The sequence below is a fragment of the Ctenocephalides felis genome, unplaced genomic scaffold, assembly GCF_003426905.1.
Source record: "Ctenocephalides felis isolate EL2017-DRISC unplaced genomic scaffold, ASM342690v1 CF-g0.4_SCAFFOLD_01886, whole genome shotgun sequence".
NCBI classification, from domain to species: domain Eukaryota; kingdom Metazoa; phylum Arthropoda; class Insecta; order Siphonaptera; family Pulicidae; genus Ctenocephalides; species Ctenocephalides felis.
In genome coordinates this window covers 36037451-36061025 of record NW_020538040.1, presented here as the reverse complement: position 1 = coordinate 36061025, position 23575 = coordinate 36037451, and positions in this window count along the sequence as shown.

Here is a 23575-nt window from a genome sequence, read left to right as displayed (position 1 = left end):
CGATCATTGACTTTTATTACATCAAATTGGAACTGCGCACGAATGTCGCCGCGTAGTATATTTTACAGACTTTTTATTTTATTTTATTTTATTTTATACGGCCCACTGTTCGTTCCGGATCAAGACAGAATGAGGAGATAGATCGAGAGCTAATGATCGAAATTATATTTACTATTTCGAAACAATATTAAAAATGCCCAAAAATGGTTGAAGGAACAATTCACTTATTGAACTGTAGTAGGTGCGGATTGGAATTCAATATAGAACAAAACAATAAATATTTTTAAATATCTTTGTTAATTCAGTTAAACTTTACCACAATATAACAATATTTACAATATTATGTGCTACGATATTGCAGCCTACTAAATTTAATTACTTTCTAATTAAGCATGAAGAAATAAATCAGAAGAATATTTTACTCTGTTTGTTGAAAATAATAAAACAATTAAACGTAAGTTTAGTGATTAGAAATTAAAATAGAAAATACTTTTTAGGCAAGACAGATATTACAACTGTTCTAAGAATGAGATTATATCGCCAGCGAAAACGTAAAAAAATACAGTTATATGATGAGTGATTTTGTGAAAACGATATTTGTTTAGGCGTTGTTTAACATAAAACACTGTATGAACGCATATTATAGAATCTATTAATTAGCAATTACTTCATTTTTTTAATGAAGATTCATTTCTAAATGCTAATTACAATGACAAACCGATCATGTTATATTTGAAGTATGACTTTTATTATATTATTGTTTTTAAATATTATACATATTTTTAAAGCTATTATAAATATATAATTTATAATTTATCATTATATAAATGTATCTAATGGTTGACACTAATAAATGTGTGCATCACGGGTGTTACCATATTGATAATAAACATTATTCAAAATTGTTACATGATGTATTTATTTTAACTTAACTTAAATTTTCTACTTTGTACAGTAGCAAATAAGTTTTACTTCAATCGCGTGTGATCCTTACGCGCACTCTTTTTTTTATAAAAATGATTTACTTTTACATTGTATCCCTTGTTTCTAAAAAATAATTTTGGTTTGTAGATTGATTGTGAACTGTGTCATAGAAAAGTAAAAGAAAAATATTTTATTTTAAAATAAATTGTTTGGTTTCTTCTATTTTGGAATTGATAATATATTTCATGATAGTTTGTTATGAAATAATTAAAATAATAATTTCTGTGTGTTTAATTTTTATATTTCACAATGATTCCCTATATAGTTTCTGCATCGAGTTGGATGACGTAAAAAATATATTCTTATTTTGCTTTATATGGTGGATTTTTTGTAACTATATCTAATAATTATTGATTGAGAACTTACAAAATATTTTTATTGCTTCACATGAAATTAATAATGTGAAAATATCAGTTCAAAAAAAAAAATAAAGAATGGAAAACATAAATAATATTTTATTATTGTAATAATTCAAGTTGGAAAAAGATTATAACTCAAATAACAATTTGCTTATCAGAAAAATCATGTCGCAAAACATAGTTGAATATATATAAAATTAATTTGAATACCGAGTGGGGAAAAATTGACATAAAATTTAAAAAATTATGAAAAGTTCTTTGAATTCTTCAAGAAATAATCTAAAAATAAGTATAATTTCGTGTCGATATCTGTCAACTTGATTGTTTTAAATAATTATATATTTCATTCGTAGAGATAATTGAGCATTAACAAATTCCAATAGTAGGCTTTCAGTTATCTTTATGCAGTATGAAAAATCTCAATTACCAATTTCCTGAATGTGAAAAAAATACTTATAATTAACGTTCATTTATATAAAGATTATGATATATTTATATGCGCAATTTGAAATATTTATTATGCGCCTATTTCAAGTCTACCATATGTAATTTCTATTTTTTGTAATAATCATTTAAGTATTTTTTACATCATAATTAAACTTAAGTTATAGTTATATATATTCGCGATTGTGAATATTTTCATTAACACCAAATGCTGCAGAAAAAATTGAAATATTTTCCATGCGAAGAGAAAATACTGAAGGGAACTGAAAGCCAAGAAAGCATGAAAGCAGAAGTTTGAATAGGAAAATTCATAAAAATGAATAAAAAGTCATTAATGGTCATTAATACCATATATACTCGTAATTGTAATTATTTTCATTAATTCAGAATACTACTCAAAAGTTTGAAATATTTTCGGCAATATTAAAAAAAGTTTCCAAATTGCTAAGTTTTTTTTAATTTCATTTTTAGCATTTATAGATGGTACTGAAAATATTTGAAAAATTATCTTGCGGTAGTATTGGAAGTGTTTACTTGGAATTTTTAATACAAATTCCAAGCTTTTCCTAATTTCCATAGATTTTAAATTATTTGTTATTTGTAAGCATTTGCAATTAAAATTATTTTCAGACACTCTAAATGGTACTGAAAATGTTGGAAAATTTTCCGTATATTAAAAAAAGTTTTTGAATGCAGTAATAATGAAAGTGAACTTACTGAAATACTCTCAGTAAATCTGAAACGTGTACCTACTGAAATACTTTCAGTAAATCTTAAAAGTGTACCTACTAAAATACTTTCAGTAAATCTGAATATGTTGAGAATATTTTCAATGCGTTTGCATTGATAGTGTACTTAACAAAATTTCTAAGTTTTCCTTAATTGGTCAAATATATTTTAATTCATGTGCAAATTTTGTCCGCTACCATCGAAAACAAGAATAAAAAATAATCGAATCCTTAACCTTAACCAGCTCTCCATTTACGATGTATGGTTATGTCTTTGTGAATGGTAGTCGCATTGCAACCAATTTGCTTTCGAAATCGACGTCGTTATTGGTTCAGACTGGAAATGGTGCTCTCTCGGCCGACTCATCTCTCTATGTGTTCGAGACGATATAATAATAAGAGATCAACGCAAAAGACTTTTCCGGGTAGATGCTGAAACGGATGATAGCGACATACACATACCTCTAGTAGAAAAGATTTGCATTTTAACCGCTCATGTAGCCGAAGTAATAATGCTAAAATCAATGCCGGAGCGATTACATACAGGCTACGAGGAATTGCGAGGAAACCGATAGCTAAGGTAAAGGAGACATATTCATATTTTACATTACATGTAACTAAATGAACCGTGCTTTTTCGAAGTGGCATAATTACATTTTTGCCCGTCTTATGTAATATCATTATTTATCAATAAAGCTCTTGCTGATGCAATGATTATTGTCACATGAGTAACTTCAATAGTCTTTTGCCTTTCATTATCAAAAAACTGAATTATTTTTATTTTTACTTTTATAGATTTACGTTGTTAAATTTTTTACTTTTTCGGTGGGAGGGAAGTTGTTTGTGTTTAATTTCACAAAGGGCCAGTTTGACTTCCAGTAACTGTCTAAACTAAATAAACTAAGGGACCGATTCTGCCGCAATGTTATGATAAGGTCATGTTATGAAGAATTTTCCATAGTAATATAGACAAAAGTTATGCGGTTGGTGTTCAGTCAGGCGAATTTCTCAGGTTTTTTCATGCAAAACATAACCTAAAAGCCGCACAAATGTCAAAAAAACGATGTTAGATAAGTGTGTGTTTCTGTTTCCTCTTAGGTAACATACGAGTGACGTTGCAGTTTATGCTTAAAACGCCGGAATGAACAGCAAATACATGATATTTTGACAGCATTCAGTATGATTCATTCGCATAATGTATGGGGAGTCGGAGCGTAACATGCCATGCCGTAACATTTCTCTGTTATGCGCAGAATCGGTCCATAAATCACAACACATAACACTTATCGACAAAACAACTATCGAACTATGTCGGAAATGGTGAGGCACAAAGGTCCAATTCGACTTCGAGTGAAAACCAATTCGATTATATCACAAATAACACATATCAAACTCATTGTTCAAATGATGAAAAAATCATTGTTCAAATGATGTTTATTTGCTGTTTTTCAAAAATTTGTCACCTGGTCTTTTTCACCCCACAGATGGGTTAACATGGAACGACCAAAGAACAAACATCTCCAATGACTTATTTTTAATTTTAAAGGGATTTTACGTACAAATAGCTACATTATTCGACCAATGAAGAAATAAATTTTATTGGTACATTTTTTACAGAGACAATACTGTAAATAACCTTGAACTGGTAATCAAAATCGTCAAAAACATTAATCAGTTGAAGTTGCAATAATTATTTACTTAATTTATTTTTTGTAAGATTGTTTTTTTGATCTTAATTTGCTTTTTTTATTTACTATTTTTTATTGTTTACACATTTGTCAGAATAAAGGTTAGGTTGGTCTTTTTAACCCCACCCACGTGTAAATTTTCATAAAGGTTATATAAAAAACGGTTGAATCTAAATTAATAATACATCTTATAAAACAATTAAATAACGTTTACTCAAAAGTTATATTGTGATATCGAAAACTAAATAACAGTGCTCACAACTAAAAAACTAGCAACAAAAGAAAATACTTCTGTTATAGATTTTCAAACATTGCCGTTTATCTCCTGATTACGAGTTGATGGCTGGTTATACATCTTTTTCTCTCAACATTCAAATATTGTTGTCAAAAATTCTTAACCTTCTTGTTTTTTAGATACCAGCGGTGGTCCTTTTTTCCCGCGAACCTAACCTACTCTTTTGAACTTCGAGAAAAACCATTTAACAACAACTTATGATAATAAAATATAAAAAAATATTTACCTACAGAAATCTACCAGGAGGAAAAATATAATCGAAAATACATCGAAAGAGTGCGAAAAAATAAATAAAATTTTGAAGAAGAATTATAATCAAACAAGCGATACTGTGCCTGAATTTTGATACGAAATTGCCGGTTGTCGAGGACATGTATGCTTGGAAAACATACATTTTAATAATGTATTATACAATTTTTGTATTTTGCTTTTATATTTATTTTTTGTCATATTCAGAGTCTTATTTAATGTTGTATCAAATATGAGTACTTCATATGAATAACATCATAGATTTATACAAATTTAAGTACATATATATATATATATATATATATATATATATATATCTATATATTTATTTTTTTATTTATTTACATGCAGTTCTGAATTACAAAATAAAATTCATGTAATTAATGTTTGTAATTGTTGTAACATTTGACTTGTTAAATTGGAATCACAAGTATCAATCTATAATTAATTTTATCATCAGCGTATTTAAGAATACAATTTAAAATATAATGAAATAAATAATGATAATAATATAAAAATGATAATGATAACAGTAATAATAATAAGTAAAATCTTTTTTTTGACACATATAGCTTAAATGTCTTTTACTATTGATTTCATATAGGGAAGAGCGGAGTTTAAAGGTCCGCCGGTAAAATGAAAACAATAAAAAAATAATAAATACAAATGTGGATTTAGTTAAAAGAAGTAATTTTACAATAAATAAATTAAATTAATAGTTATTCCGACTCTACTGATGAACACTTCTGACGAAATACCAGATCAAGGTTATATACTCTGTTATCTCTGTAAAAATGTACACATTAAATTTTCATTTTGCATTGGTGGAATAAAGTTGCTATTATTTCGAAAAATCCCTCTAAAATTAAAAATAAGATTTTGGACCTATTGCCCGTTAGCCGTCCCATTTCACCCTCGTATGGGGTAAAAAAGACCATGTGACATATTTCTGAAAAAACAGCATGAAAAAAGATGTATACAATGATAATTTAGCTGAGGTTTTACTGAATATAGTCAGATAGTTGTTTGTTTGATATGTGTTATTTCTTGTTTACGATATAATTACTCAAACTCAAATCAGACCTATGTGCCTCGCCTTAATCTATATTTACATTGTGGATTTCAAATATGCTTATGATAACTTGATATGTGACGAATTACTGAATATATTTTTACACGAGTACAAAAATAACTCATTGGGAAACTGAATTCAAAATATTCCTCTAATATCAGAATATAAGTATTAATTTCTATATTATATATATTTCGACCACAATCAAAAGTTTAACATAAAACATAATAAATAAATGTATTCATAGGATTTGATCCCTGTGACTGATATCTTCGACTGTATCGTTGCCATCAAAGATTTCCTCGAGGGCTCTCTGTATTTAGCGTTTCCACTAAATCCCGGGTTCAACAAAGCGCGAAAAAAGGTCTACGCGCAGGCCATCGGCCTAAAGACGTACCTTCAGAAATCTACCCCTTTTTTGCCGCCACTCCGCGGTCCCTTGTACCGAAAATATCTAATATCTAATATCGCGTCATTATAGCCCCGTCATAAATCACTGAAGCTTTTTCTTTCCAGGGTGGGGCAGAACTTGACACCTAATACTTTGTTCTGGGTCGACGCGTTTTCGTCTTCTAAAGATTGAACGCGTAACATGATTCGTTTTTGGGTCCTTCAAGGATTCAAATTGAGCCAATCGGATTAGCGAAATCATTAATTCAGTTCGTTGGTAAATATTTGTACTGCACATAGTAAAGGTCGATAATAATGAAAAAATGTAATTGTGCTATTAGACTTTGAAGTCTAATCACTACTCATCATTCTCACCTTCTTACCATTAGTAATAATAATTTTGTTCTTCTTCTGAATTACTATGCATTGGGTTGCTTAGAATTGCTACAATCGCCAGTAACAATCATAAATTACTAGCACTTTTTGCGCAAGAATTACAGCTATGACTTCACTCAGGGTGCCAGTTTTGATACATGCGTCGGACAACCTGAGGTCAAGTAGTAGTGACATCGGTTTTGACTTGGAAATTCAGATAGCAATATGTTTCCAAGTAGAAATAGCGCTCACCCGGTATTTCTGTATCCACTAAAAAAGTTATCAGTATTGTAGTCTAATTACTACTCATCATTCTCGCTTTTTTATCATTGATAATTATAATTTTGAATAATATTCTAGTTCCAAATTACCATGCCCTGGGATGTTAAAATTTAAAATTGTAAGAATGGTCAGTAACAATAATAAATTTGTAGCACTTGTTTCCAAGAATTACATCTACGGAATTTTACTCAGGGCCCAAGGATCGATACCTGCCTTGGATAGCCTGATGTCAAGTAGTAGTGACATCGGTTTTGACTTGGAAATTTAGATAGCGCTTATCCAATTTCGGCATTTCTGCACCCAATAAAAGAGTTGTCAGCATTATAGTGTAATTACTACTCATCATTCTCGCTTTTTTACCATCGATAATTATAATTTTGAATGTAATTCTAGTTCCGAATTACTATCACCTGAAATGTTTGAAATTGTGAGAATCGCCAGTCACAATCATAAAATTTCCAAGAATTATATCCACAAAATTTAACTCAGAGTCCCAGGACCGGTACCTGCCTCGGATAGCTTGATGTCAAGCAGCAGAGATATCGGTTTGCACTTGGAGATATAGATAGCAATATGTTTTCAAGTGAAAATAACCATTACTCGGCATTTCTGCATCCAATAAAAAAGATAGCCTAGTATTTTAGTTAGTTAAAAATATAGGCCTGCCGTTGGGTTGGAGTCTACAAAAGCGAGATTGTTAGTTAAATCAAATTTTCATAATATCTTACAGGATCCTTGAGTTTTGATCGATATTCAAATAATATTTAAAAAATAGAAAAAGCTTGCTGCTTTAGTAGGAGAATATAATTAAGCAATTTATCTAAACAAAACAATTTGAAAATCGTCTTACAATTAGTGAAAACAATTAGAATTTTACTAATATCTCAAGAACAAGTAAAGTTAGGAATTTTTTAACAACAATATTTGAAAGTACAGGGCAAAACATGTGTAACCAGCCATCACCTTAAATCAAACAACAATTAAGTTAGATTTAGCAGATTTTTTTATAAATTCTCTATAAAAGCTTACATATGGATGGGGTAAAAAGACAAACTAAAACTTTATCTTGGCAAAGGTGTAAACAATAAGAAAATAATAAATAAAAAATAATTAGGTTAAAAATGTTGTTTTAAAAGAAATACAGTAAATTAATAAATATTCCAATTCAGATAATGAATATTTCTGAGAAGATACCAGATCAAGGTTATCTTTACATATACAGAATTTATATTTTGCATTGGTTGAATAATGTAGCTATTATTTTGTAAAATCTCTTTAAATTTAAAATTAAGACATTGAATCTGCTTGCTTCCTGGATATTACTTTTCACCCAGCCTATGGGGTAAAAAGAATTAGATGACAAATTTTAGAAAAAAAGATAAATAAAACACATTTTAATTATTAAGAATCAAGTGGAAATTTTATTGAACATAGTTTGATAGTTGCTTGTTGATAGGCAATATGTATTTTGATGTAGTTCATTCGGACTAGCTCAATAGACAGCATAATTACCTAAAATCAAATTGAACCTTTGTGCACCGCCCTACCCTATATTTAACTGAAATGAATTTAATGACAAAACAATAAAATTTTCAGAATAAACTTATAATTTTTTTATCAGTAGTTAAAAATTTTCCGTTACTTTATACATCATGCAAAACTGAAAAAATTACTGTAATATAATTTAAAAGACGGAATGTTTTTTTTTCTTATAAATTCCAGCGATTCAATATAGAAACTCGAGATTTATTCTTGCTATTAATGGCTAAAATCGATTGCTCCAAGAAATGAACTGCTTGTAGTGAGTTCTACAATGCTTTTCTAAAGAACTCTTATGTCAATATTTTCCTGTAACATACAATGAATGAGATTTTATACGCGAGGATCAGATAATATACGTTCTTCACTCATATTATATTAGTTTATTTTACGGAATATTCCTAGTGTTAAGATAAATAAATAAAATGGAAATACTACGTGATAAAGGTGACGGGTTTGAATTTAAGTAGTATATAGAATACCAGTGCAATTCAGTAGATAGTGGAAAAGGTATTGGATATTTATATTATTATATAAACAACAATGTAACACAAAACATAAAACCATAATATAGATTTTTTAATTGGATCACTTTACATTTTGAAGAAAATTTATTCAAACTAGTGGGGCGCATGACATCGTGGCTTGAGGCAAATTGCTTGATTTTCCCGTACCGTAATTAAACATTCGAGAAATGAAAATAATCAATAATTGTTTTGAATAATTTAAGAATGATTATTTATTATAAATACATACTCTAAACCTATAAATGCTTTAAAAATTAGACCAAGAACGTATTCTACAAAAACTTTGTGTATGAAATTTTTTTTTTTTTTTAATTTGATTTTTTGTTAATTTAGAAATGTTTTCACACTTTTCAAATATTTTCAGAAGTTTGATTTTTCATAATAATTTTTTTTTTAAATTATTTGTGTATTTGAAAATTTTTGAAAATGTTCGATTTTTTTAAAATTTCGAAATATTCTAAAATTTTTGTAAGAAATCGTTTTTTTTCTTAAACTTTGATATTTTTCCAAATTTTGATAAAAATGATAAAAATTTTTTTGAAACCTTGATTTTTTTCAAAAATTTTGAATTTTTTTTTGAAAATTTTCAAAATTACGAAATTTTCGGTAAAAGCATTTTTTGCACACCGTCTACTCAAGCAAAATGCTTTTTAAATTAATTTAATCGGATGATCCGTTCTCTCAGCATAACCGTTTTTACACCCTTTGCGCTCCATACCTCCGAAACGGCATAAATCGGACGATAACTCACTCTCAAACATTGAATAACCATTTTTTGTACTTTTTTCCCCGTATCTTCGAAACTGCTAACCCTGCCTATGCCTAAAAACTAATCAGCACGTCTCCTTATTAATAGGAATCGAATGTTTTTGAAATAAATCAAATTGTTAGATCCGTGTTCAGGAAATCGTCGACGAAAATATTGTATCCGCACATACATACACACACGTACACACACACACACACACATACACATACATCGATTTTCTCTAAGGTATGCCAAAATGTTCAGAAACCTTTGAAACGTACAGGTATATAAAATTTTTTATTTTCGATTTTTTGCGGTTACTATAACTTACCCTACGGGAAGTTAAAAATCATTTAACTCTTTCATTACTTTTTGCATGCTTTTACCAAATTACAAACTGCATATCTAATAATCTAAAATGTATATAGTAACAATTATTGTATATACAATATTTTTACAGTGTGAGTTTTTTACCCGCGGGTGTTCTACTCAATATATGATTATGTAATTTATTCAGTGTACAACATTTTTTTCTTTAATAGTTATTGACATAGATACTATACTAAATGCACAATACCTACTCAAACACTAATATTAAATACCATGGAAATACGTCGAAACGAGCATATTATAAAATCGAATTGTGTCAAATACGTGCATAGATATATCGTGTATGAATGGAATGCTCGTCTGCGTTCCATCTTCAAAGGTGTCTTTATCAAGTATCTTGTGTCCAATATTGGAAGTTCACGCTCGATCAGTTATATTGCACTGGCTGAGAAGCTTTTGGTGTTCGCTTTTCCGTGCAATTTCTACGTAAAGGGCTAACGGCAAGCCGTTGCGAGTGAGAGAGAGATTTTATCAATGAAGCATCGTTTATTGATTCCCTAAAAGCTGGTTATTAAGTGCCTTAATATGGTGTCCGACAGTGTAGAAAAAAACTTGTAACTAAAAGCTCGCCGAGAGCTTTTTTAAACTCGCACGAGATATCATTACAAAGCAGAATATAAAAGAAACGGTAGTGTGAAAGTTGCATGATGAATTATTTTATGAATAGTGGTGATAGATTTATTTAAGGAAGGTCAATTAATGGATAGTTTCAGAACACGGCAATGCAATCTAATGAAAGTATAAATAATCAATGCAAAAATTTAATAAGAGACCGATTCTGCCGCATAACAGACAAATGTTATGGCAAGGCCATGTTACGCTCCAACTTCCATACATTATGCTACTGAATCATACTGAATACTGTTAAAATGTCATGTATTTGCTGTGCATTCAGGCATTTTACACATAAATTATAACGTCACTCGTATGTTATGAACCTGAGTCAGAAAGAACCTGTTAAATAACATTTTTTTGACATTTGTGCGGTTTCTAGGTTAGGTTTACTATCTGACTGCACAGCACCCACATGGTTTTTGTCAATATTTAGAACGAATTTTTATAGAAAGTTCTTCATAACATAGCCTTGTCATAACATTCGTCTGTTATGTGACAGAATCGGTATCTAAATCTGATGATATTGGATTCTAAAATAAATGTAGTAAAAAAATATTTAGCTCAAAATTTCAGTTTATATTCACAAGTAAGTGGCATTGAATCACATCACGTATTATTTATGATACTTTTCAAAAATAGCCATAAGTTAGCCTATTGGTATGTTCAGTATTTTTATAGGATAGAGCGAGGTCTAAAAGTCCGCCCATAAATAGGTCCACCAACAATAACTCAAAAACAAGTGAAGTTAGGGATTTTTAACAACAATATTTGGAAGTAAAGAAATAAAAGTTTAATCAGCAATCGCCTTGAATCAAGTGACATCGACATCAAAAGATATACGGCCGTATATAAATATTAATTAAATAATAATTATTAGTTTTTGTTATTTAACTGCACTGTTGTTTAGTTTATTACGAGACATTACTATTATTTTCAAATGTGCTTTATTTAATTGTTTAATGAGATGCAATATTAATATAAAATGAGATTCAACATATGTTGTAATATAACCTCCGTAGTAGCTTACTTCTGGGTAAGGTATAAAGGACCAACTGAACCTTATCCTGATAAACAGATAAAGATATAGTGAATAAAATTACAAATTACGGTAAAAAACCTATTTTGCAAGAAATAAATGAAAGTAATTGCTACTCAAACGTTTCTTATAAATGCTTCTGACTAAATTACAGATCAAGGTTATGTACAGTGTTTTTTTTTGTAATAAGTGTTCCCATGTAATTTATATTTTGCATTGGTTGAATAATTTAGCTATTATTTTGTAAAATTCCTTTCAAAATTAAAAATAAGTTTTTGAATCTGTTTGCTATCCGTCTGTCTCGTTTTATCCCGCCCATGGAATAAAAAAACAGGTAAAATTTTTAAAAAGTATAAAAACAATATATTTTTACAATGATGAATTAGCTGGGAGCTTTACTGAACATAGTCAGATAGCTGTTTGTTTAACATATGGTAATTGTTGTGAAGCAATTGATTAAGCCAAGATACTTTAGTGCATTTTTTTAATAAAACTATTTCAAATTCAATAAAAAATGTGTACATTTTAAATTCATAGTTTAATATAAAGTTTTAATCTTATAAAACTTGAGAAAAAGTAATGTTTTTACAATCTTTTACAAATTTTAAAAATTTTATAACTGTTTGCAACATGTTGGTTGGGAATCGCGTTGATTAGTTTTCCGTAAAGATCGGCCGTTTCTTCGTAATTAAATCTTAAACAAAACTTTTTGACGATTTTGATGAAACTTTGTAACCCAATAGATTTCATAGTCTAAAATAATATACTAAAATATTATAAAGCTACGATAAGCCGTTGAATTGTATAAATTTATCAAAGCTTTCAATTACGCTCTATGTTTAAGCGATTCTAATCAGACTCTATGCCTTTCGTTCGCATGTGGGTTCCGAGTTTCGTAAGTAGCTACTGACTACAGTTGACGCCCACACTTTAAGATCAAATTTATTGTGTTAAAGAAAAATAATTTATCCTATACAAATATAGATATTATAAGCGGTGCTTCCGAAATTGTCGAAGGAAAATGTTATCCACACATACACACATGCTCTACAGGTCGATGTATAAGAGATATTAAGCCAAAGAATTGCTCCAGATACTGTTGTAGAAATGATGCTGATAACTGAGGCTGCTTGGAACGCCTTAGACAGATTTGCGAGAAAAGTGCTAATTAACCTGCGATCTATGGAAAGAGAAAGAGCAAATGAGACTTTGCTCATTTAAAAGATAAGTATGAAATCAGTGCAAAAATTATAACATTCTAGATCCTCCCGCCTAACGGCGGTTTTCGTGGAGACCAGAGGCAAGGGCAAAGAGGTTTTAGTCGGTATTATACCCAGGCGGTATCGAGTCCGACATACCCAGACAAAAGACCTAGTCTGGAATGCGTAAATTCATTTCCTTAGCTATACAAAACAACACATATACACACATACATCTATTTTTTAAAAGGTATGACAAAATGTTCAGAAACATTTGAAAAGTAAATATATGGAAACATTTTTATATTCGATTTTTTTGCCATTACTATAACTTACCCTACGGGAAGTTAATAAAAATTTCGCCAAATATCCTGCCCCCGCCCTGACATATATACCTGTTACACACGAGAATTCGTACAAATATATTATATAACTCGATGTGAGCCGTAGAAGCGCGCGTGTATGTGAATTTCGCATGAGCACAGAGGAATATAATTAATTACGGTTCTCAAAAGCACAATGCACATGGAGCAATGCCGCCGCCTCAAATGTAACGATTTAATTATTCGAAAGTCTTAGCGCAAGCCCCACGGGATCGTTTTGAATCACATTTGCGGAGCTAAAACGTGCATTCATGAAAGATTACCGCATTAGATGTCAATGCCTTCTGTTCCCACTTCCGATTTCGTTGATGGGACTACTGCTGCTGATGCTGGTATATGCTTTATTATATACCTACCTAACATACCTATGTGAATGCCTTTATACATAATATTATATTTGATATATTAACTGCAAGCAGAATTAGATATTAGTAATTGAATAAGTAGAAGAACAGGGCCGAGCAAACTGAACAAAATATTTCAATTTAATTTGTTAAAGCTAATAAGCTTAGTGCTCTACTTTACAGAATGTTATAAAGTAATAATGCAAAACTCAGATATATTATCAGTAGCAAATAAATTGGATAACGATACTGTTGTACGCCGCTCCAGGATGGAACGCGACAACAAAGTCTAATCTACAAATCATACAGACTACACAAAACAAAGCTTTACGACTAGTACTCAACAAATCGATGGACCCACTGACGAGACACTATTACTCAATAAAATACATATATGAACAGACTGACGTACTGACGATACTCGACCAAATAAAGAAGCTCACTGGACACTTTTATCTGAAATGTAGGGACTACCCTAAGAGTAATCCAAGCCCTAGGCCAATATGCACCAGAAATAGTTTGGTATGGCAAACATGATTGACTCATAACGGCTAATAAATGTTATGAATATAACTCTGCATCAACTAAGTTTTGTCTGTGTATTTTTTTGCAGTTGTTCTCCTCCCTCATACGTTGTTGGTTATTTTACTATGCTTCTTTTTTTTAGAAAAAAAACGAAGGATGTAATTTTTTTTGAAAAACTTTTAACATTTTTTTTTGTTACATATATATCTTGTTATTTTAAATAAATTTATTTATACAAGTAGAAACTAATGTTGGAAATGTAAAATACCCTTAGAGTAGAATACCATGTGCTTAATTATAAATGTATATTGTGTATCAAATGCAATAAATGATTTTAAACTGTAAAAAAACTGTAAAATTTGGTAACGCAAGATTTTCTAAAAAGAAAGTGCTATGGAAATGAGCAGCCAGGGTATTGACAAAACCATAGATAAATAAAAAAGAATATTAGACAGTTCTTAGCAACAAAATGTGTAGATTCAATTATGGATAATTTTCTTTACAACTCTATAAAATAAAACTTCTCATGTAGCAAATTTACAAAAAGCTAGCAGAATCTGATTTTAGGATACTAATACATATATCTAAGATCTCAATTTTACACGAGATATACAAATTTAATATTGAAAAGCCATTTATCATTACCAATCTACTCGACTAATAAAATATTAATTATTAAAATTATTTGTTTTGGTTGTGAGCACTCTTATTTTAAATACGAAGGCATATTATAATTTCTAAGTATGTGTTATTATTGAATCATTTTATAAGTTATATTATTAATTTCAAGTTACATTCACCAATTTCTTTTCTATAACCTCGATAAAAGCTTACACCTGGGTGGGGGTTAAAAAGGACCAACTGAACATTTACCCTAGCAAAGACGTAAACATTAAAAAATAATAAATAAGAATGTTTATTCAGTTAAAAAAAAGATTTTACAAAAATAAATTAAATTAATAGTTAATCCAACTCTGCTAAAAAATATTTTTGACGAAAAACCAGATAAAGGATAATTGCAGTGCTGTCTCTATAAAAAATGTACTCATTAAATTTATATTTAAAATTGGCTGAATAATGTAGCTATTATTTCGTAAAATCCCTTTAAAATTGAAAATAAAACATTGGACCTGTTTGCCTCCTGGCCGTCGCAATTTACCCCGCCTATGAGGTAAAAAGAACCAAGTTACAAATTTTTGTAAAACAGCAAAAAAACATAAGTCTAGAAAGATGAATTTGCTGAGATCTTTTATGAACATAATCAGATAGATGTTTGTTTGATATGTGCTATTTGTTGTGATATAATGGTATGATTTTCCCATTATAATTGCTCAAATACCCTATATTAGTTATAATAATTTTTGAATGTTTTGGTACATATATTTAAACATATTATAATTGTACCTAGTAATATTAAAAAATATTATTATAACCAAGCAAAAGTTTAAAACAGATCTAAAACCAAGTGAGCTGCTAATACATATTTAATATAATTCTATATGCCTTTGTATAATTTAACATTCTAACAAAAGCCCATATAGTCTGAAGAAAAATATAAAATCCAGAATTTGTTTGAGATCACGATTTATTAACGAAAATCTCCCCGTGCTTCATGTGCGCACACAAAAGAATTTATATGGATTATTAGAAACCTTGCAATGCACAAACTTTATTATGACGATCGCCTTTAAAAACTCAATATTCTGATTTCAGTAATTCTATTGACGTTCGTAGACTTTAATATATAAGAAGTTTACATATATTTGATTATATTCCGCACACAAAACTTTTTTCAAACGTACTAACAAACTCCGGTTTTAATTCATTGAATTGCATCATTTAGTTGAAAACTTTTGAAAATAGTCGGCGAAACAACTTCCAACTTTTATATTTACTTCCGAGCTTTTTCTAGTAGACTCCATATAACTGAAAAGCTGCAAACAAATGAGAAAGAGTAAGAAATACAAGAATTATTCGAACAAAGAATGAACGAGCGCTGGGCGATGACATTGCACTGGGACGGGGACATTATTACCGGGACGTCGTTGGCATTATGAAAGTTTGATAATATTGATTAAATTTATCATTTTTTGAATTGAGAGGCACAAATTTTATTTTTGTACTACACAATTTGTACCCACACTATTCTAGATATAAATGCTTGGATCAGAGACGTGGACCATAAGAAAGACCGACAAAAACTATCTGGAAAGTTTTGAAATGTGCTGGACACAAATATAGAAAAATAGGACAGATAAGATAACAAATGAAGAAGTCCTGAGAAGAGTGGGCGATGAAAGGACTCTACTGAGCACGATTCTGAAAAGAAAAGGAAACTGGTTCGGACCCATTCTACAAGAAGAGTGCCTCCTACACGACGTAGTAAGTAAAATAGAAGGACTAAAAGGAATATGAAGAAGAAGAATGTATTTGCATTCTTATAAATAAATAAAAATTACTGGTCTCAGGCTGAACAATTATGTGGCAATTTAAGAGATACACTTGTCTCTGTCTTTTGTGACAGTTTCTAAATTATATTTGATTAAGAGAAGTTTTTTTCCCGGAAAATTCTCATAATATTCTTATATTGCCTAAATATTTCGTAGTAATTTATTGGTGATATGATAAATGTAATTGTTAAGTTCTTAAATCTTTAAATTTACACAAATGTAAATTTTATACTACCTAAAAAAATTAGATTAATTTGGTGATTATATATATGAATGAAAATTCCTCAAGAATATTAAGAGAAAAACAAAACTTATAAAAAGCAAAGAAAAGCACCTATAGATTTTGGAAAAAAATTTAGAAATCGCATGCAATGTCGAAATTCAGAAATATACATGGAGACGCATTTTCGTATATTATCCAAATGTTTTAATTTTTACATCTAACGTAAATTTATATAAATTTCGTTACTGTAACAAATAGCATATGCAATGCAATAATTAGATTAAACTAGTTCAAGTTATTATATTATAGGCGATTGAATGAATATTTTTAAAATAAAATATGTACAAATATTCCTATCATCGAAATTATTAACTCAACTAAACTTAAAAAAATATTTGCAAAATTTAGACAATAACAATATAATAAATATCACTTACATTTGTTGATGGCCATACCCTGTTCAGCTCATGGGAAAATATTACAACAGTTTCCTCTTTGTTCGATCAGAGAACCTGAAAAATAGATGCTTTGTAATGATCCATCAATTAGTGACTTCGATGTATGAGGAAAGTTTTTTTTATATTTGTGCACGAAGCATTATCATTAGGAAAATACTATCCGCAAGTTTTCTGTTGTGTGATACCACACATGTAAGGTTGAATACATTGTGGTAAAAATGTAGAGACAAGTTGAGATAATTCCAGTTTCTTATAAATTGAAAAAATGTAATAGTTGTTTTTTGGTTACTAATAGTCATTAAATATGTATTTGTCAAAATGGTATGTACCTTTTACGTAATATTTAAGAGATTGAACAAATTATGTGTGATAGTAAAAAGAGAATACACATATAAATTATAGCCTATGATTAAACATACAATATGAAAAAAGAGTGCGCGTAAGGTGCAAACGCGATTAAAGTAAAATTATTTGCTACTGTACAAGATGACATTTAAGTAAAAATAAATACATCACATAACAATTTTGAATAATGTTTTTTAGTAATATGGTAACACTCGTAATGCACATATTTATTAGTGTCAACCATTATACACATTTATATAATAATAAATTATATATTATATATTTATAATAGCATTAAAATTATGTATAATATTTTAAAACATTAATGTAATTGAAGTCATACTTCAAATATGACATGATCGGTTTGTCATTGTAATCAGCATTTAGAATGAACCTTTATTAGAGAAATAAAGTAATTGCTAATTAATAAATTCTATAATATTCGTTCACACAGTGGATTATGTTAAACAACGCCTAAACAAATATTGTTTTTACAACTTCATTCGTCATATAATTGTGTTTGAAGAACTTCATGTGATTAAAATTGACATACATTCATTGACTGCTTGTATTTTTTTTACTTTTTCGCTGGCGATATAATCTCATTCTTTGAACAGCTGTAAGTCTTGTCTGAAAAATATCTTCCATTGTAATAACTTCAAAGATTTATAGAAACTACGAATAATATAAAAATAATTTAATCAATAAACTTACTAATCATTAATCTTATTAATCAATATTTTCAAGAAACAGGGTAAAATTTTCTTCTGATTCAGGCATTTTTCATTAAATCAGCATTTGTACTACGATGTAACTGTAAAATAATTATTTATCTATGACGATTTCCTTTTTGATATCGGAGCGCATACAACATTGATACCGGTACGCATACAACGACAGATCACTATTCACATACACGACGACTAATCGCAATCGACCCGTATCGAAATGAATTCATCGAAAGCGAATGACGTACAGTTCTGGCGTAACGCATTTCCGTTGCATTTGTACGGATTTACACCCTAGCTGATTAGAAACATATTGATGATATACACAAATTAATAATTTTGTATATGAATTTAAAAATATGTCGATACCATATCTTGCTTGTTGATTTTCTCTGATTATTCACGTCAAACAGGGAAAATAAAAATGAAGAACAAAGCCTTTGACATGAAAGTACCCACGAAAGAGTCCAATAAAATGCCTTATGGATATAGGTCATGAATACATGATGTTTACCACTTAGCCTTGAACTTGTCTCCGCGTATCGTCATATTTATATTATATTTAGGTATCACATTTCTGCGGTTTTAGTACGGCATTTTGCTCGAGCATCGCATGTCAAGGAAAATAATACTGCATCGTTACATATACGGATCTAACGACAGCCTAAATTATAATAAATGTAGCAGAAAATGCTGCAATGGCGGTGCATATCACGTTGGAAGAATATTAAGGAAAAATACGTGCATCGAGAATGTCCATGGCAACTGATAATTACAACTGTAAAAAAAATTATAACAAATACTTTTTTGTATTCAGTTTTTTATATTCTTGTAGGTAGGTAAGAATTAGAATTTGAAATATAAGGAAGGCGAGGCATAAAGGTCCAATTTGACTTTGAGCAGTTATATTGTGAAAACCAAAACAATTATATCAAACAAACAACTGACGATATCTATACTCTACCATCTGACTATATTCAGTAAAACTCTCAGAAAATTCGTCATTGTAAAAATGTCTTTTTCTGTTCCTGGTTCATTTTACTTCATAGGTGGGGTGAAATGAGCTCCCAATCATTACTAATTGAACATTTTTAGATCATTCAAATCGGATACTCCGTTCTCTCAAAAACTCGATTTCTATTTTCGGCACTCTTTGTTCTTTATCTCCGTAACTGCTGGACCTGCCTTTTCCAAAAACTAATCAGCACATCTCCCTATCAATTGGAATCGAATGTTTTTTGAACCATTCAAATCGGTTGATTCGTGCGCCCGAAAACGTGACTGGAAACTTGTATCCATACATACATACACATTCACACACACACACATTCATTTTTTCTGAGGTATGCCAAAATGTTCAGAAACCTCAAAACGTCGAGAAATGTAAAAATTTTCAATTTCGATTTTTGGACGATTACAATAACTTACCCTACGTAGAGTTAATTATAACCTTGATCTAGTTTTTTGTCGGAAATATTCATCAGCAGAGTTGGAAAATTGCATTTTTAAAACTCAATTTACTTTTTTGCTATTTTTTATTGTTTACACCACTGCCAGAGTTAAGGTTTAGTTAGTCCTTCTTTAAAAAATCTGTTGAATCTAACTTAAAAATAACAATGCATCTTATGAAGCAATTAAATAACGTATATTTAAATATTATATTAAGATCTCGTAAACTAAACAACAGTGCTCAATCAATAAAACTAATAACAAAAAAAAACTTTTGGAATAGATTTACAAACATAGTTTTTTTGTCTCCTGATAGCAACATTGCTTAATTTGAGGTGATGACTGGTTGCACATGCTTTGCCCTCTACTTTCAAATATTATTGTTATGAAATTCTTAACTTTAGTTGTTTTCGATATATTGATGGTAATCTTTATTACCTGTGTATTTGTAACCCGATTTTTAATAAAAACTTTTCCGTTCAGAAAAAAACAACAATAAAGGTCACAATATTTTTTTAAAACACTATTAATATATTAGCTTATTTGTAAATCTATTTATGTATTTTACAACTTGCTTTTTTATTTTCCTCTTCCTCATTTAATCTTTTAATCTACCATATGGCATTTTATTGATATATTTGACGTGTTTTTGCAGAAGTTATATTTGTTTTTTTGATGATAATTTGAAAAAATCAATGACTTTTCTATGTCAAATAAAAGCTCATAAAGTATATATCAAAATCATGACTATATATATGTTTATTTGTCTACATTTACACGTATGTTTATATATGTATATGAGCACTCAATGATTAAAAATCTATTGATTTTGGTTCATCCATTTATATATATTTTTATTCAAATTTTCATATATTCGAATATTCAGAAATATATTTATTTATTCGTTCATTTCTCTAATTCTCCATTTGTCTATTTGCATATCAATAGTAAATACAGACATTTCATGTCTAAAATTGAGTTTTGACATACGAATCAAATTATTAGATTTTTACAAAAATCTATATATAGAAATATACACAATATGAATATGCATATAAAATAATCATAACTTGAATAATATACTATTTATGAACAAATTTTAACTATAATCATGATATCAAGTATTATTTGAAAATATATAGAAATTTTATATATTTTTGATTTCATTTATTTACTAATATATACGAAGAGTGCGAATGTTTTGAACTATAATAAAATGTTAAACTATAATTTTACGCATAGGAAAATAAATTCAATATTAATTAATTTGCAATAATTTTTATGTGTCAGGATTTTGTGTAAGAATATTACTTGGTATTTGGACAAATGGTATGAAAATGTTTTAATAAAGTAATCTTTAAATGTTCTAAAATTTTGTTTAAAAAAAATAATAATTTATACTAAAATTTTAATTTTCAAATATTTTTAAATATGTTTAAACTATTCTATCTTTTTATGTTATGCATTTTTAAAATAAACGATTCAATTAAAATGGATACTACTAAGTTTAATTTTATTTTGATTTAAGCAAATACGATTAATGACATGCTATATATATATATATATATATATATATATATTATATTATAATATATATAACATATATAATATAGTACATAAAATAAACGATACAAAATACAGCAAAATATTGCAGATTGATACTTTGTAGAACGTCAACATATTACCTACTATGTGAAACATTATTCTTTACAAATATGCATACATTTTGATTTTATATGCTCTGTATTTATGATTTTGTAATATGTCCCACATTATTATAGATTGTTTTCCATGCATATAAATCCGACAATAAATAAACATGTGCAATATAAATTCAATCAAACCAGAACGTAAAAGGTTTCTAGAAATCGCATATTCCAACATACATAGTATATAATAGATGAACTTTGACGGTAAAATTGGAACGATTGTTATTTATAAATATGATAAATAAATAATTAATTCACTTTCAGAATGCAAGTTTATTAACTGAATTAAGTTGAAGTATAACTTGAAATATTTTTTGTTAAAAATATGTATTTGAAATTTATTATCAAGCAAAATTGCATAGGGTAGCATTTTGAGTAATTATATTGTGAAAACCTAATCAATTATATCACAACAAAAAATACATATCAAACAAACAAACATCTGGCTTTGTTCAGTAAAACGCCCAGCAGAAATGTGTATGTTTTGCTGTTTTTCAAAAATTTGTCACCTGGTCCTTTTTACCCCACAGGTGGAGTAAAATGGGTCGGCCAGGGGCAAACAGGTCTAATTTCATATTTTGAATTTTAAAGGGGTTTTACGAAATAATAGCTACATTATTGAACCAATAAAGAATATAAATTTCATGGGTACATTTTTTTTACAGACATAGCACCGATATAACTTTGATCTAGTATTTCATCAGAAATATTCATCAACAGAGTTTGAATAAATATTTATTTAATTTATATTTAGTAAAATTGCTTTTTTAACTAAATTTACTGTTATATTTACTATTTTTTATTGTTTACACTTTTGCTAGGGTAAAGGTTTCGTTGGTCCTTTTTATTCCACTCAAGTGTGAGCTTTTATAAAGGTTATATAAAAAACAGTTGAATCTTACTTACATCCTATAAAACTATTAATTTATCTGTTAAAACTATTAAATTAACATCACATCTCATAAATCCATTACGGTCACGTAAACTAAACAACAGCGCTCACAACCTAGAAAATTAACAATAAAAGATAATATTTTTGTTATGGAATTTTAAATATTATCGTTATTGCCTGATGCAACGTCATAAGAATCAAGGTTTATTCAATAATGGCTGGTTATAGATTTTTTTTCTCTCTACTTTCAAATATTTTAAAAAAAATGTAGCTTTACTCGTTATTGAAATATCGTTAGTGGAGCTTTTCACCCGAGGATCTTTACCTTTTTTTATTTTTATATAAACGAAAATCTGTGTATTTCATGATGACCGTTATAATTTTTCCAGTTTTTGCAGTTTACTATCAGAAGTCAATCCAATTGTTGTACTTTCTAATTGTGATTAATATTTTTGCATACTTCAAATTAGCATTTTAATAAGAGTTTTTTTTTATTTTTATCTACATTATGAAATCGGTATTTTTAGCTGTAATTAAAAGTATAATTAAGCTAGTGGTGCATGGCATCGTGCCTTAAGATAAATTGCTAAAACTTCCCGTACTAAATATTAAAATTTATAAAAAAGCTTTATATTAAAGAAAAAAGCTTTTAAAAAACTAAAATTAGATTTTTGAGAAATTTGAAATTTCTGAAAGAATTTATCATTTTTTAACAATTGAAATTTCTGAAAATTTCCAACTTTTTTAAAGTAGTTGCGCTGCTTCAGCTGCGTAGAGACAAAATATCAAAGCGCGTAACCGCTGCGTCGCAGTTTAGCGAATTAACATTGCTACGGAACCTATAAAAATACAAACATAATTTGTATTTATTATTAAAATCTCTATAAAGTATCTGATAATTTGATGTAATATGTCATTGATGGAATATTTGATTTTTTTTTTGAATTATAGAAATCGGACGCTCCGTTCTCTCAAAAACTGAATTACCATTTTTGGCATTTTTTGCCTTGCATCTTTGAAACGGCTGGGCCTGTCTTTGCTAATAATTAGTCATTACGTCTTCTTATTAATAGGAACCGAATGCTTTTTGAATCCTTCAAAGCGGTTAATCTGTGTCGAAATAGTTAACGAAACACACACACACTTACA